General features: G+C 41.2%; 1 long non-coding RNA gene across 1 annotated transcript in view; it reads left to right on the top strand.

Annotated features, from left to right (window-relative positions):
* The first annotated feature begins 10,816 nt into the window (after nt 1-10,816).
* The window catches only part of LOC129505379 (uncharacterized), a 39,099-nt gene continuing 35,400 nt past the window's right edge, over nt 10,817-14,515 (top strand). Inside the window, exons 1-2 of the long non-coding RNA XR_008663514.1 lie at nt 10,817-10,858; nt 13,156-13,375. This is a non-coding gene — a long non-coding RNA (uncharacterized LOC129505379). The remainder of the gene's footprint in view (nt 10,859-13,155; nt 13,376-14,515) is intronic.

The raw sequence follows: 14,515 nt of genomic DNA, 5'->3' as shown, positions 1-14,515 counted from the left end.
ACACACATTCAACCAAAGGAGTAAACACAAAGTTGTATATATAATCAAAGCAACAGAACCTTAGAAGTTTCCAAGCAGACCACTCTTGACAATCGCAGTACCCCAAGGGCTTTTTGGAAGTAAGGCATTTGTACAAAGAGAATTGTTTTATGTGTGTGTCTGTATAGGTAGGTTGTATATAAAATTGTAAGTAGTTCTCTTTTTATTGATTAAAAAATTGCCTTACTCAATGACTCTTATTTGACTAAGACTTATAAAATATAAGACTTAAATCTATGTTTATATAAAATATGTAATGTATCTTCCCAATGCCTCTTGTTAGACTAAGACTTTTTAAATTTGAAATACAAACAACTCATTTCTCACCTGGCCTTCTGCAGGCTGGACTTATCAAAGGAGAGATACACATTATTTTCATCTATTCTGAAGTACTCAAATGTTCTACCTTTAACAGACAAAAAAAAATTATAATTATTTCTAGAGTGTGCCTCCTTGCCAGCTTGAGGATTTGGGGCTAATGCCTTAAGGCTTAATCTTGCATGAAACTAAAAAGCACTTTATAGTAAAGCTCTTGGCATCCTTGGCTCACATCTCTGGAAACAGAACATCAGGAAACTTGGAACCCCACACACGCTGATTTTGGATGTTTCTGGAGGAGGAAGAACCCATTATTAGAAGGTCTTTAACTCTCATTGAGATGGGAGGCTGGGGTATAGTCTCAGTAGGTCATACTTGGGCAGGCAATGGAAAGAGAACCTTCTGGAAGGCTTCCCTTTGGTTTTTCTCTCAACATCTTTAATGAGGTTTTGCCATTTTCTTGGCAACTTGTGTCAGATTCTCATCTCCTCTTCCGTGCACACCATGAATCAGTCTCATTGGCATGGTGATTACTCTGGCTTTCCTTCAGATGTTTCAAGATACCATAGTCCCAGTAGAAATTGAAATTTGGAGTCATCTCTAACATACCTATTGCAGAGCTTGCAGACCATGTGCTATAAATGGTCCAGAGCTATCTGAGGAAAGCGGGACATGCCTTCCTGACATTTAGACATGGTGGTAGCCATGTTTTGTCCATGCAGCCTAGGAAAGAAAGCAGGATATTAAATCCTTTTATTTGCTGTTACAGGAAAGATACAAGGTGTGTGTGTTTGTGTGTGTGTGTGTGTGTGTGTGTGTGTGTGTGTGAGAGAGAGAGAGAGAGAGAGAGAGGCTAGGCAAAAATTTAATATATGATTCTTACCTGAGACTAGAGGTTGCTGAAACAGAGTTGTGTATTGGAGTCCAAACATGCCACCCTGGGATAGCAAAGGGCAATTGAAGAGGGGGAGACAAGAGGCTCATGAACATTAAGTGAATGCAGCTTTCCTTGCTGAGCTGAAGTTCCCTGTTGCTACAGATTCCGCTGACCATGCCAAATTCTTATGGAGATAAAAATTGTGATCTCAAACTTTAAATTGACCCTGTAATTTACTACTAATCTGTACGCAGAAGGAAGAAATAGAGAAGCATACATATATCAATGGTTTAACCCCCTGGTTGTCTTTGAATCTCTAAGTTTTGTTTGCTCTTTCCATCATTTTTTATAGAACAAATAGGAGGAACTTAATTTAGCAACATCAGCAACCCATTTACCTAGGCAACTTGAGAACATCTTTGAGAATGTGTGTGTGTGTGTGTGTGTGTGTGTGTGCGCGCGCGCGCGCATACGGGTGCGTACATACACAGAAGTTGCCTATGAAACAGTGAAGTGTGTGGGAAAAGGCACCTGTGTCATATGGGAGCTGCAGGTGCTTCTGGGAGGGATGAGTAGAATGTTTGATTCCCTGGAGCATAAACTTAGGATACCAGTGAACACTTGTGAAATATATATTCCCTCAATTTAGGCTTTTGTACTTACTAAATTACTACTGTATAATTTTAACTATGTCCATAGACATATCAACTGGAGGCTGATTTAGGGTTCATATATCCCAATTATTGACACATTTGAAAAATGTTTAATTTAATAATTACCAAAAAAGAACAGCTTAACAGCTTAGTCCCTTCCATAATTGAGTATAATCCCATATGACCCAGCTCTCCCCTACAGACAATGTTTAATTATGTGGCCAGATGTTATTAATCACTTGAGTCCATATTGGTCCCTGCATGCAGCCCAACCCAAGGAAGGGGGTTGGTTACACAGTAATTTGTCCCAGATGACCCCATAGAAGACATTCTGTAGCTTGTGTCATTTTTTCCCCCAGAAGGAGTAGTGTTGATTTAGCACATTAGCAAGAGCGTTGATCCAGGTGAAGCAGAATCACAGCTCCAACTTTGGACAACAGCAGCTCCAGTGAGAAAGCAGGGTCAGGGAAGAGTACTAGAAGACCTGAGATTATAATACATTTTCATTTTGAATGGGTTCGTTCGGGTTCCCAGTGCTCTCAACTTATACTTCTTTATTGTTTGGTTTGTATCTTGCATAATTAGTCTACAGGCTGTCGTCCAGGTTTGCATCCTCCCCCCACCTCAATCAATATATTATCAATGCAATAGGTGATTATACATTTATCTAGTTTAGGCAACAGGCTTAAATTCCATTGCACTGCAGTATGGCACAAACTGGGGAGTGTATAAATCAAATTATTATTGCTTGTCAGAGGTGTTACACAGAGAAGACTATACTAGCTCGATTCATAAAAGCTTATAAAAATTAGGGGGATTTAAGATGATCTTTAGATATGGAAACAAAATTAGGTATAGCATTGACACAGCAGGAGCAGCCTCATTCAGTTTACTATAATCCACAGTATCCATAGTATTAGGGTTCTTAGTTTCAAAAAAAATGGTAGAAGCCATTTTTAAGCCAAGTTTAAGCAAAGAGAAATTTATTGGAAAGATTTTACAGGGGATGCCTGGGTGGCTTAGTGGTTAAGCGTGTCTGCCTTTGACGCAGGACATGATCCTGGAGTCCCAGGATTGAGTCCCACATTGGGCTCCCTGCATGGAGCCTGCTTCCCTCTCTGCCTATGTCTCTGCCTCTCTCTTTCTGGGTCTCTCATGAATAAATAAATACAATCTTTTTTTTTTTTTTAAAGAAAGATTTTATAGGATCACAGACTCTGTGGGAGCCTGAAGAACCATGCTCAGAAGTGAGCAAGAACCAAGACATTTGTACAGAGCTAGGAAGCATGAACCAATGTAATGGGATGGATAGAAAAGTATGACGAGGACATGACTACTGGACTGTAATCTTGAGCCTTAGGATGGAGCAGCCCAGGTCAATTTTGTTCACTTTTCTGTCCTCCTGGTTGTACCAGCATGGGGGAAAGAACATAAATAACCCTTTGGCTTCCCTTGTGGGAAGCAGGTAGACACCTGGATGTACTCTTTCAACCAGACCATGAAACACTGGGGGAGAAGTAATTTTTCAAAAAGAAGCCAAAGTGTGTTGGGAAGGACTGGGTATTTTGTAACCAAAAGGTGACAAATATCCCCTACGCTCACCAGAGGACCTATCTCTGGCAAAAACCAGAGAATTAAGGAGGACATGGAGGTGTGAACTACCATGGTGCATCTAGTTCCTATATTCAGCTGTGATGACTTTTCATCCTCAAGAGCCCTTGTGCTATTTCAGGTTTATAGTTTAGGTTGTGGTACAGGATTCCAAAGACTCCTGCTTTGCATGTCCTCATAATAGTCCCTTTCAAATGTGTTCTCCACACATTCAGACTTTTCAAGGGTAGTTTCCTTTTTTAAGGAACACAATAAATCCATTCTCATGCTAATCTTGAGAAGGGTAAAACTAGCACAGTATCACCAGGCCTGCCTGGCCCACTTGAGATGTTTGCACACTTAAGTCATTTTGGACTCTCACTTTTCCATAAGTTCCAGTGGTGAAGGGTGGTCATTTAATTTATTAGGGCCTTCAGGCTTAGCTAATCATCATATCCTCTTTCTCATGGCCCAAATGATTGGTTCAGTGAGTCCCAGTTTCAGGAGTTGTCTAGACCAAGTGCCTAGCTGAGAGAAGTGAACACAGAATAAAGCAGAGCCAAATTGTGGTCATACAGAGCTGGGGGCTCAAATAACAACATTTGAATTCTTAGAACTAATTCTGCATGAAGCAAGATACTGGGGACACATCAATTATGTGATGCAGTAAATAAATTACCTTTGGGGAAATGGTGGATGTAAGGGAGTCCCCATGGTGAGTGAGATATAGAATTTCCCCACAAGTTGGTGAAATAGGAGCCGTGCTCACTAGTCTCCCTTTCTCACTTGTTACCCAGAGACAACCCTTTCCAACTTTGCAAGCTGTGTATTTGGGTATTTACCTATTCTGGCACACTTCTGCCATGCTCCTATGGGAGAACAAGTGGGTGGTTTTTCTAGTCTCTTATATAGCTATCATCCTGGGTTTGCCTTTTATTTTTTACTCTTGGAATTCTTTTTGCCTCTCCCTTGGTTTGGATCCATTTTCTTGCATTCCGCACCTTCCTCTTGTCTGGTTTTGGTGGAACACCATCTTCCTGAGAAACAGTATACAGGAGATCCATTTTTTCCCCAATCCCTACATGTCTGATAATGTATTTTATCCTGACACTTCATTAATTTGGCTGGTCCAAATTGTATATTGAAATCAATTTTCCCAGTTTTGAAAGCAGCTGATGAGATGTTTAGTGCTTTTTTTTCTGGGTGCCTTGCATGTGACTAATTTTTCATTTGTGGAAGTCTTTAGGATAGCCTCTGAATGAGCTATCTCTTGTTGTCTAACAAATTGCCCCAGGACTTAGTTGGGGCTTATATCTCATGTGTATTATCTCACAGTTTTTATGTGGTCAGGAATCTAAGTGCAGTTTAGCTGGGCTCTCCTAGCTTGGAGGCTTCCAGAACAGTACAATCAAGCAAGCTTTCAGCTGGGGTCTCAGTAAGGTTTGTTATTCCGTTCTTCTGTTTCCACAGACTTCTGATCAGAAACTATATGATCTAGGAGATAATGGAACAGGCTCTACACTATGGAGAGAAAGAAAACTAGTCCTCTATCTAGGAATCATTAGCAGAAATATCACTCATGGAGACATAATAGACTTCTTCAGACAACCAGACATGGAAAAAATTTGTTCTCTGTAGACATTCTCTGCACAATCCAAGTGATGAAGGACATACATTAGAGTGAGAGGAAGATGATAGTGGATGGAAACCTGGACAAATGCAAAGGGATAAAGATGATTGGAAATGGTAAATGTGTAGCTACATGTTCTCACTTTAGAAAGAGACTTTAAGAGGGGCACCTGGAGGGCTCAGTTGGTTAAGCATCTAATTTCAGCTCAGGTCATGATCTAAGAGTGCTGGGATCAAGCCCCATGTTGGGCACCCTGCTCAGCAGAGTCTGCTTCTCCCTCTCTTTCTGCCCCTCCCCCTGCTCTTGCTTTCTCTGTCTCTGTCAAATAAATAATAAAATCTTTTTCAAAATTTTAAAATAAAAAATTATTTAAAATGCAATCAAGTACTTAAACCAATATTAATAATGTCTTGTTGGGTTTAAGACATGTAGAAGTAGAAAGCATAACAACAGTTGCGCAAAAGGAGGAAGGGAAGATGGAAACCTGTTGTTGTAAGGTTCACATGATGACTGAAGTCACATGTGATATGCAGGTAGACTGTAATCAGGATGTATATTGAAACCTTAGAGAAACCACTGAAACAATATGACAAGCTATCAACAAGCCAATAGAGGAGATTTTTTTTTAAGTCTTAAAAACCCAAAAAAGAAGGCAGGAAAAATGGGACAAATTGTAGATATGAAATGGAGAGCAAATAGTAAAACGACCAAATTAAGCTTAATTCTATCAATGATTACATTAAAAGCAAATGGTCCAATTAAAAGGCACAGATTGTCAGACTGGATAAAGTACTAAGGCCAAACTCTGTGTTATCTATAAGAAACCTAATTTAACTGTCAAGATACATATAATATAAAAGTGAAAAAATGGAAAATGAAATATGGTGGAAGGGCTAATGAATACCAGCATGCCTATATTAAGAATAGGAAAAAGTTGACTTTAGATGAAGGAATTATTAACAGGAATTACCAACTACACTTCAAAATGATAAAGGAATGAAGAGAACATGATAGTCCTAAATGGAAATGATAGAGCTTCAAAATTAATAAAGCAAAAAAGACAAAACTGAAAGGAGTACCCATAATTGAAGAGATCAACACTCTTTTCTCAGTGATTGGTAATACAAGTAGATAAAAAATGATCAGGAATACAGAAGAACTGAACAATGGTTCTCCAGAGAAACAGAACAAATAGGATGTCTGCTTGTCTGTCTGTCTATCTATCTAGAGATTTATTTTAAGAAACTTGTTCATGCAATTATACAGGCGTTAGCAAGTCCCAAATCTGCAGAGTAGGTTGGCTGGTTGAAGACTCAGGTAAGATTTGCAATTCTAATCCAAAGGGAATGTGTTGGAAGAATCCTTCTTGCTTGCAAGAGGTCAGTCTTTGTTCTGTTAAAGACTTCAACTGATTTTATGAAGCCCACCCACATTATGGAGAGTAATCTGCTTTATTCAAAGTCCATCAACTTAAATGTTAGCCTCATTCAAAAAACACCTCACACGAACATCCAGAATAATGAATGGCATAAAATGAAATCTCAATATATCACTTTTTTCTTATTTGCAGCTAATGCAGTGTTTAGAGGAAACATTACTGTTTTAAAATGTTTATGTTAGAAAAAAGAAAGGTCTAAAATTACTGATTTACCCTTTTATCTTGACCTAGAAATAGCAAGAAATAATAAAGAGAAGATTGTAAATCAGAACAAAACAACAGAAAAAAATCACAATCTTTGACTAAGCAAAGATTTTTTTTTTTTTAAATTTTTATTTATTTATGATAGTCACACACAGAGAGAGAGAGGTAGAGACACAGGCAGAGGGAGAAGCAGGCTCCATGCACCGGGAGCCCGACGTGGGATTCGATCCCGGGTCTCCAGGATCGCGCCCTGGGCCAAAGGCAGGCGCCAAACCGCTGCGCCACCCAGGGATCCCTAAGCAAAGATTTTTTAAATGGGATGTGGAAATTATGAATCAATTCAAAGGATACCGTTAAGAAGGAAGGGGCAGCTGGGTGGCTTGGTCAGTTAAGCATCTGCCTTCATCTCAGATCATGATCCCAGGCTCCTGGGATCAAGCCTTGCATCAGGCTCCCTTCTCAGTGGGGAGCCGGCTTCTCTCTCTCCCTCTACCCCTCCTGTTCATGTGTTCTCTCTTAAATAAATAAATAAAATCTTTTAAAAAAGAAAAGAAGGCAAGGCATAGTGTGAAAAAAAAAAGGTATTTTCAAATAAATATATTTGATACTCTTCTAGCTCTAGGAGGTGTCTTTTTTTTATGCCACCAAGAAAGCCCTCTGGCTTTCACACTTAATTTGCTGATTAATCACTCCCAAACTTTATTCAGCTTTTGTCACAGAGTCTACTGCATTTAGCAAATTTCCACCTGATTCTACTATTTCTATACCTACTGTTTACTCCATATTTTTGACAGGATGACTAGAAAGATAAACTAGACCTATCCCATCTCAGTTCACCACAGCTATAGTTACAATGGTTGCTTTGCTACTTTGTATCAGAACCCATCTATCTCATACCAAGAGCCCTAACTATCAGCAAGTAGGAGGGGTTCAGTGCCAGTAGACCACTACTGACTCAACTGTAGCAGGTTGGATTCCCTGGGAAAAAAACTGTGACATGGAGATTTTTGTGCAAGGTGTTTGTTATGGACTGTTCTTGGGATCAATGGAAGTGGGGCTGTGCAGAGATACACAGTAGGAGCTATGAGGGAAGTCCTGTGATTGCTCCAGAACTAGGATGGTCATACAGAGGTGTCCCAAATGAGGGCAAGGGGGTGAGGAATTTGTACACATACACTGACCAGTTATTGAATGTGGACTGCCCCGTGGAAGGGGCTTCTGACAGTAGCCAAGGTGGTGCTTCTGCACTGAGGCCATTCTGAAAGGAGGGTGATGATGGAGGATTCTGTTGGCAGCACCTGACATCTGGAAAAAGTCTTGAGTCCTATAGAAGGCTATGGGAAGTCCCTCACAGTGTCCCCTGGACACCGTGCATGGCAGATTCACTCCTTGGAGGACACTTGTTCCTCCACCCTGGTAGCCAGGTCATTCCATCAAGTCTTCTGGAAGTGGAGGGATTCTTCAGCCCTGCTTTGGCTTCTGTGTTATCTGAATTCTGTTCATTCATTCAAAGCATCATAGAGTCCATAAAATCTATAATTAGGCAATGTCTTGAAGACATCCATTTCACCAATGATTTCTTATGTTTCTTTAACCTTTTGATATATATTTCCACCATAATTTTGACATGCTAGTTCTCTAACTCTAAAATATGAACTCCTGATTTGGATACTGCAAATTCTAACTGTCCCTATGGAGAAAATTGGTATTTATCTATGTCTGTATCATGTATCTATCCCTAGGTATGGAAAACAGTGTATGCACTAGTAATGAATTCCCCCCACAACAACATGACAGCAAAGCTATTGGCCTTTAGGAAATAGAGTGGGAGAGACTTCTCCACGGTGCCCTTGCCCCCAGCAGGAGCTAATTGCCCTGAGTTCTTACGGGATTCTGCTGAGTGGGGCTCTACTCCTACCTGTAAGGTTGAAGCCACAAGGAATAGGTGGGGAAATGGCCCAGGTGTCCAAGAGCCAAGTTTTCTCATGGTGGTGACATAGTAGGATTAGCTAGGTTGCTTAGGCCAGTGTCCACTCACAATGTCTGCTGGGGCTCTTGAAGGAGATGGCTGGGAAAACAGGAAGTTTGAAACTCAGTGATTATAGAAGGTTTTATTTTTAAAAAATATTTTATTTATTTATTTTAGAGGGAGAGAGCACAAGCGAGAGAGCAGGAGAGGGAGAGAGAGAATCTTAATAAGCTTCCATGTCCAGCATGGAGTCTAACGCAGGGCTTGATCTCATAACCGTGAGATCATGACCTGAGCCAAAATCAAGAGTTGGACATTTAATTGACTGAGCCACCCAGGCGCCCCTGTAGAAGGTGTTCTTAAGAGAATGGTGGGGCACCTGGGTGGCTCAGTGGTTGAGGGTCTGCCTTTGGCTCAGGTCATGATCCTGGGGTTCCTGGGATCGAGTCTTGCATCAGGCTCCCCACAGGGAGCCTGCTTCTGCCTCTGTCTATGTCTCTGCCTCTCTCGGTGTCTCTCATGAATAAATAAATAAAAATTTCTTTTTAAAAAAGAGAGAAAGTGATGTTCATTTTATAAGAAGTATCTCAGCACCTCTCACTATATAAAGATTGGAAGTGTTGGATCTCATGGCTTAACTTCTGGATTATGTGATTAGATTGGAATCTCCCAAAGGGATAATAGGGATTAGTGAGGAGATATTGCCACAATTGCTTATCCAGCTGGGGAGGCATTTCAACAGTGCTGGCACCAATTGGAACAATTCTTAACCTTTTAATAGTGGTAGTTCAATAATGTGGCCAGCAGGCAGGTGCCAAATATCTGGCAATCCAGACTCTTTCTGTTCTGAAAGCAAATACCTATGGGATGTTATGGGCTGAGCAGAAGTCCAAATCTAAGAGCTATGATTTTAGAAAAATCTCTGGTTCTGAGGAGTAGCTGGAGACTGTAAAGGAAACTCTTAAACCAGGAGCATTGCCTTCTCCCTTATGAATAGGATGCATGTTTTCTCCATGTTGCTCAACAGTTGTTTGAATTGAATTTCTATAGGTTTTTTGAAAAGTCTAGGAAAGCATATTCAGCTAGGACTCATGAAATCTTATTAAAAGGTGATCAATTAATGATACAACGTAAAATTTAAAAACCTTTATCCATCTCCTTCACCCTGTACTGTAGTGATGGGGAAGAAATCAGGAGAATGATAAATATATGTAGACCCTTGGGCTCAGAATAGGAACCTAAGATAGATTAATCCATTGTACCTATTCATTAGTTCTCAGTACTGGATAAGTGGATACTAACATATACGCAGGGCTAGAGAGGCCAGAGCTGGAGTCGCCTTCATGTATCCTCTGTGGTTTTAAATTTTGACTGAATATCTCAAGATATTTCTGGGGCACCTGCCAAATTCCAGCAGTTAATGGGAAAGTAATTGGGGCTATTCATTATCTAGAATTGTTGGTTTGGCTTGATCCCTGGAGGTGGGTGGAGTAGGCACTCAGAGTTCCCTAGACCACCAGCTAGTCTGTCAGACATCTATCGAATGCACAGGTGTTAGGACTACTCTACTGACTTGAAAAATGCCGCCATCACTGACTGGTCCTTTCATTCTGCTAATTGCAGGAAATTTATGATTTAATAGCAATCATAAGAGGTCTAAAAAGGATCACTCCCCAATTTTTAAACCACTCAGAAATTCACTCCAAATCATGGCGTGAAGGCTGCACAGCAGAACACCCTCCTGGTGGCTACCTCTGTTCCACCCTGTGGCCTCAGGGACATGATGAAATTTGCATTTTTACTAAGTTTCTTTTGGTAGTTACTGGAAAATGAATTGGATCCAAGCAAGCCTGGAGGAAGGGAGCCAACTGGGAGGGCATTCTAGTAACACTGACCTTCGAATTAGAGGAGCCCCCCCTGCCCCTTGCCCAGGGCTGCTGGCCCATAAGGCACTCCCAGAGGTTCAGGATCATTTTAGAACTTTGTGGTTTTAGGTCCAGCTGGAAAAGAGTGGGGCTGAAGGAAAGATGTGGACCGTGATCACAGAGGCAGGCTTCCCGTCCACTAAGCACACCAGCAGATGGGACATGCAGAAGGCCGAGAACGAAGTGCAAGCAATGCCCTGGGAATGCTCAGGAAGGTGATGTGACTTGGGTAAGACGGTCAGGGAGGCTCCACCAGCCAAAAGACCAGGTGGTGGTTCACAGTTTTGGACACAACTGGCATTCCCTGACCCCAGCTGACCGGGTACTTTCCTGTCCTGTGCCACGCCAAAGTTAGGGCTGGGGAGTTCTGTCCTATTCTTTTTTAAAAAGGATTTATGTATTTACTTGAGAGAGAGAAAAAGAGAGCGGGTGTGGGGGGGCAGAGGGAGAGGGAGAGAGAGAGAAGCCCAGACTCCCGGCTCAGCACAGAGCCCAGTGGGGCTGGATCCCAGGACCCTGAAGATCATGACCTGAGCCAAAATCAACAGTCTGAGAGTCCGAGGTTTAACTGACTGAGCCACCCAGGCAGCCCAGGGCCAGGGATTTCTAGACTAGTTTGTGCCAGATGGGGCAAAAAAGGAAAAGTTGCTGGGAGGATAGGAGGAGAAGGAAGGACCTGGATTCAAGAGGAAGAGCTGAAACATAATGCCTGTTTATATTCATTGAGGGGTTTAGGGCTTGCAAAGGTTGTTATAATAGTGGTCCCTTGTAACCGCCTGGTCGGTATTTTGCTATTTTGTTGTGGTTATTGATGAGGATATGTACCTAGTCCACTGTGCTTTCCTTAAGGACATCACCCTAAAGGGTAAGAGTTTTCTCATCATAATGTGAATAGAATTCTTTCACTTTTGTTACGTGAGATTATGGCAAACTGGTTCTGGAACCATCCCCGGGTTCACCGGGGATTTGTGTGAGATCAGAGGTTCTCAAACTTTTTGGGCTCAGAATCTATCTTTTATATTCTGCACCCTCCACAATGTAAAAGGTGTATTTATTTAATTTTCCAATAGGTAATATTTCTGTAAGTATAAAATGATAGACACGGAAAAGTCTGCCTCTTCCTGCTTGCGTCTCTGTCCTCACCATGGAAACCATTGTTACTAGATTCTATGTATCTTTTAAGAGTTGATGCATATCCAAGTGGACACTGATACAGAGCCTCATTATTATTATTTTTTATTATTTTTCTCTATTTTTACACGAAAGGTGGTACAATATGCATCTTGTTCTGAATGTTACTTTCTACTTACATTATATCTTGGAGGAATTTCCATGTCAGTGCACAGAGATCTACCGATTGGTTTTTATCTATATATTACCCATTATATTGATGTGTTACAATCTATTTAAGCTCACTTTCCTTTTTCCAGTATGTACTGCCCCCACCATTTTATTGAGACATAATTGGCATACAGCACTATATAAGTGTAAGGTGTACAGTGTAATGATTCAACTTACATATATTGTGAAATGATTACCAAAATAAGTTTAGTTAACATCCATCATCTCATATAGATCCCCCCCAAAAAAAGAAAAAGAAAAAATATTTTTTTCCTTGTGGTGAGAACTCTTAAGATTTTTTCTAATGACTTTCACATACCACCCAGCAGTGGCATAGCTCTAGTCAGCATGTTGTATATTACAACCCTCATACTTATTTTTTACCTTATACTTGGAAGTATACTTGACCACCTTCCTCCAATTCTCCCTTCCCTATCCTGTACCTCCTGCCTCCGGGAACCACAGATCTGGTCTCTTTTTCTATGAGTTTTTTTTCCCTTTGGATTCCACAAATAAGTGAGATCATACAATATGTATCTTTCTTTGCCTGATGTATTTCATTAGCAGAATGCTCACAAGGTCCATCCAATGATGTCTAAAATGGCAGACAGGATTACTTTCTTAAGTATCCATCAATGAATGACTGGGTAATGATGAATATATAGATATAGACACAGGTATAGATAATTAGGCTATTAAAAGGTAGTAATTCAAGATGCCTGGGTGGCTCAGGGATTAAGCATCTGCCTTCAGCTGAGGGCATGACTCTGGAGTCCCGGGATCGAGTCCCACATCGGGCTCCCTGCATGGAGCCTGCTTCTCTCTCTGGCTATGTCTCAGCCTCCCTCCCTCTCTCTCTGGGTCTCTCATGAATAAATAAATAAAATATTTAAAAAAATAAATAAAAGGTAGTAATTCTAAAAAATAAATAAGTAAAAGGAAGCAAAGTTTCCTATTTAATCACACAGATTATTAACATATTGAGATTTCATATAAGTGAAACTTTTTAGTACCATATTGGAGATATTTGTAAGTGAAACTGCCTCTTTTGTTGTTTTTATTGTGAGTGTTAGGCAATGAAGAAAGAATACCTACTAGCAGGTTTGGCACTATTGCCTTGACTCATGCTAAGGTACCAGCACTTTTGCCCGCCTTTCCTTTTGCATCATAGGCACAAATACCAACTGAGTGAAACAGGAAATTCAGTTCTCATTTCATGGAGTTCCTGAGGGGGGACCTCTCAGAGACCACAGGGGTCCATGTAGCATGCCTTATGAGGACTGGTGAAGACAGAAATGAGAAGAGCATTAAACTTTGGGGCTATTTATGAAGATTGAAGGTTGGGCTGAGGAGGAAGATCCACCAGAGGAAAGTGAGGAGTGGCCATTGAGGTAAGAAAAACATCCAGGAGGATTAAGGTGTTATTACCAGAATGTAGAAGCCAATAGTAGTAGGAAGAAAGCCTGACTGTGTTTTTTACATGCTGTTGCTTGGCATCTGGGACCTTACTGATCTTGGATGGTCTGCTCAGGGTTACCGGTTCCTAGAGATACTAAACAATGCGCTCCTGAGCATACTTTTCAAGTATAAGCCAACTGGTCCAGAGCCCATATCCCCACCTCTCACATTCTGGGCCATTATCCTCTCTCCAGATCACCCAGGGCCAAGTACCAGACAACCAGGGATACTTTGAGCCCCAGAGCCCACTGGAGCAATCCTAAGCCTGCTTATCCTGCCTGCCCTGTTCCTTCCTGAGGAAGCCACAATAAGGCTCTGGTCCATAGTGGCTCCCTCTCTCTCTGCCTCCTTACCTCCCAGTGCTTCCCCAGGGGCCCCTGATGGCGTAACATTCATCTGCCTTTAGGAACTATGAGTAACAAACTATCTTTTCAATGGTAGTCATTTTCTGATCTGTTGGCCTTACCATACCTCAAATTTCCTATTAATGTGCTATATTTTAAAACACTAGTGATGGTGAATATAGATAATTCCTTTAGAGCCCTTTGCTGTAAAGAATAGAAAAGTAGGGGGTAGGCAGGAGGGAAATATGGGATCAAGATAGTGCACCACATTTACACGACACATTGTTGGTGGTAACGATCCTATACAAAGGGGGACAAGAATGATTTTACTTTAATGAAGTGTGTGTGTTGGGGGGCGGGTAGATGGGATCCAGTGCAGAAATGGAGTAACTGGTCTTAGGTGTATGGACAGTTCATTTATTTTAACAGGAGGGAAGGCAGAGTGCAGATGAGGTAGATGGTTAGATTCAGTGGTCAAAACATGTGGAAATTCTCTTCTGTTTGTTCCTATTTTCTTGGTAAAACACGAAGCAGGACCACTAGCTGGGACTGGGCTGGGGAGCAGTATGGAAGAGATGTGAGCAGTGAGGAAATGTGGCTTGGAGAAAGGCAGAGAAATTTGTTCAGGACAAGATAGTAAGACTGCCAGACATCACGGAGTACCCATTTGAGGCTTGGAGTCACAAGTTTTAGGAGACATGAGTTAGCCTGAATATGTGGTTTTCATAA

The sequence above is a fragment of the Nyctereutes procyonoides genome, unplaced genomic scaffold (assembly GCF_905146905.1).
Source record: "Nyctereutes procyonoides isolate TBG_1078 unplaced genomic scaffold, NYPRO_anot_genome, whole genome shotgun sequence".
Classification (NCBI taxonomy): Eukaryota; Metazoa; Chordata; class Mammalia; order Carnivora; family Canidae; genus Nyctereutes; species Nyctereutes procyonoides.
This window is presented reverse-complemented; position numbering and strand designations above follow the sequence as displayed.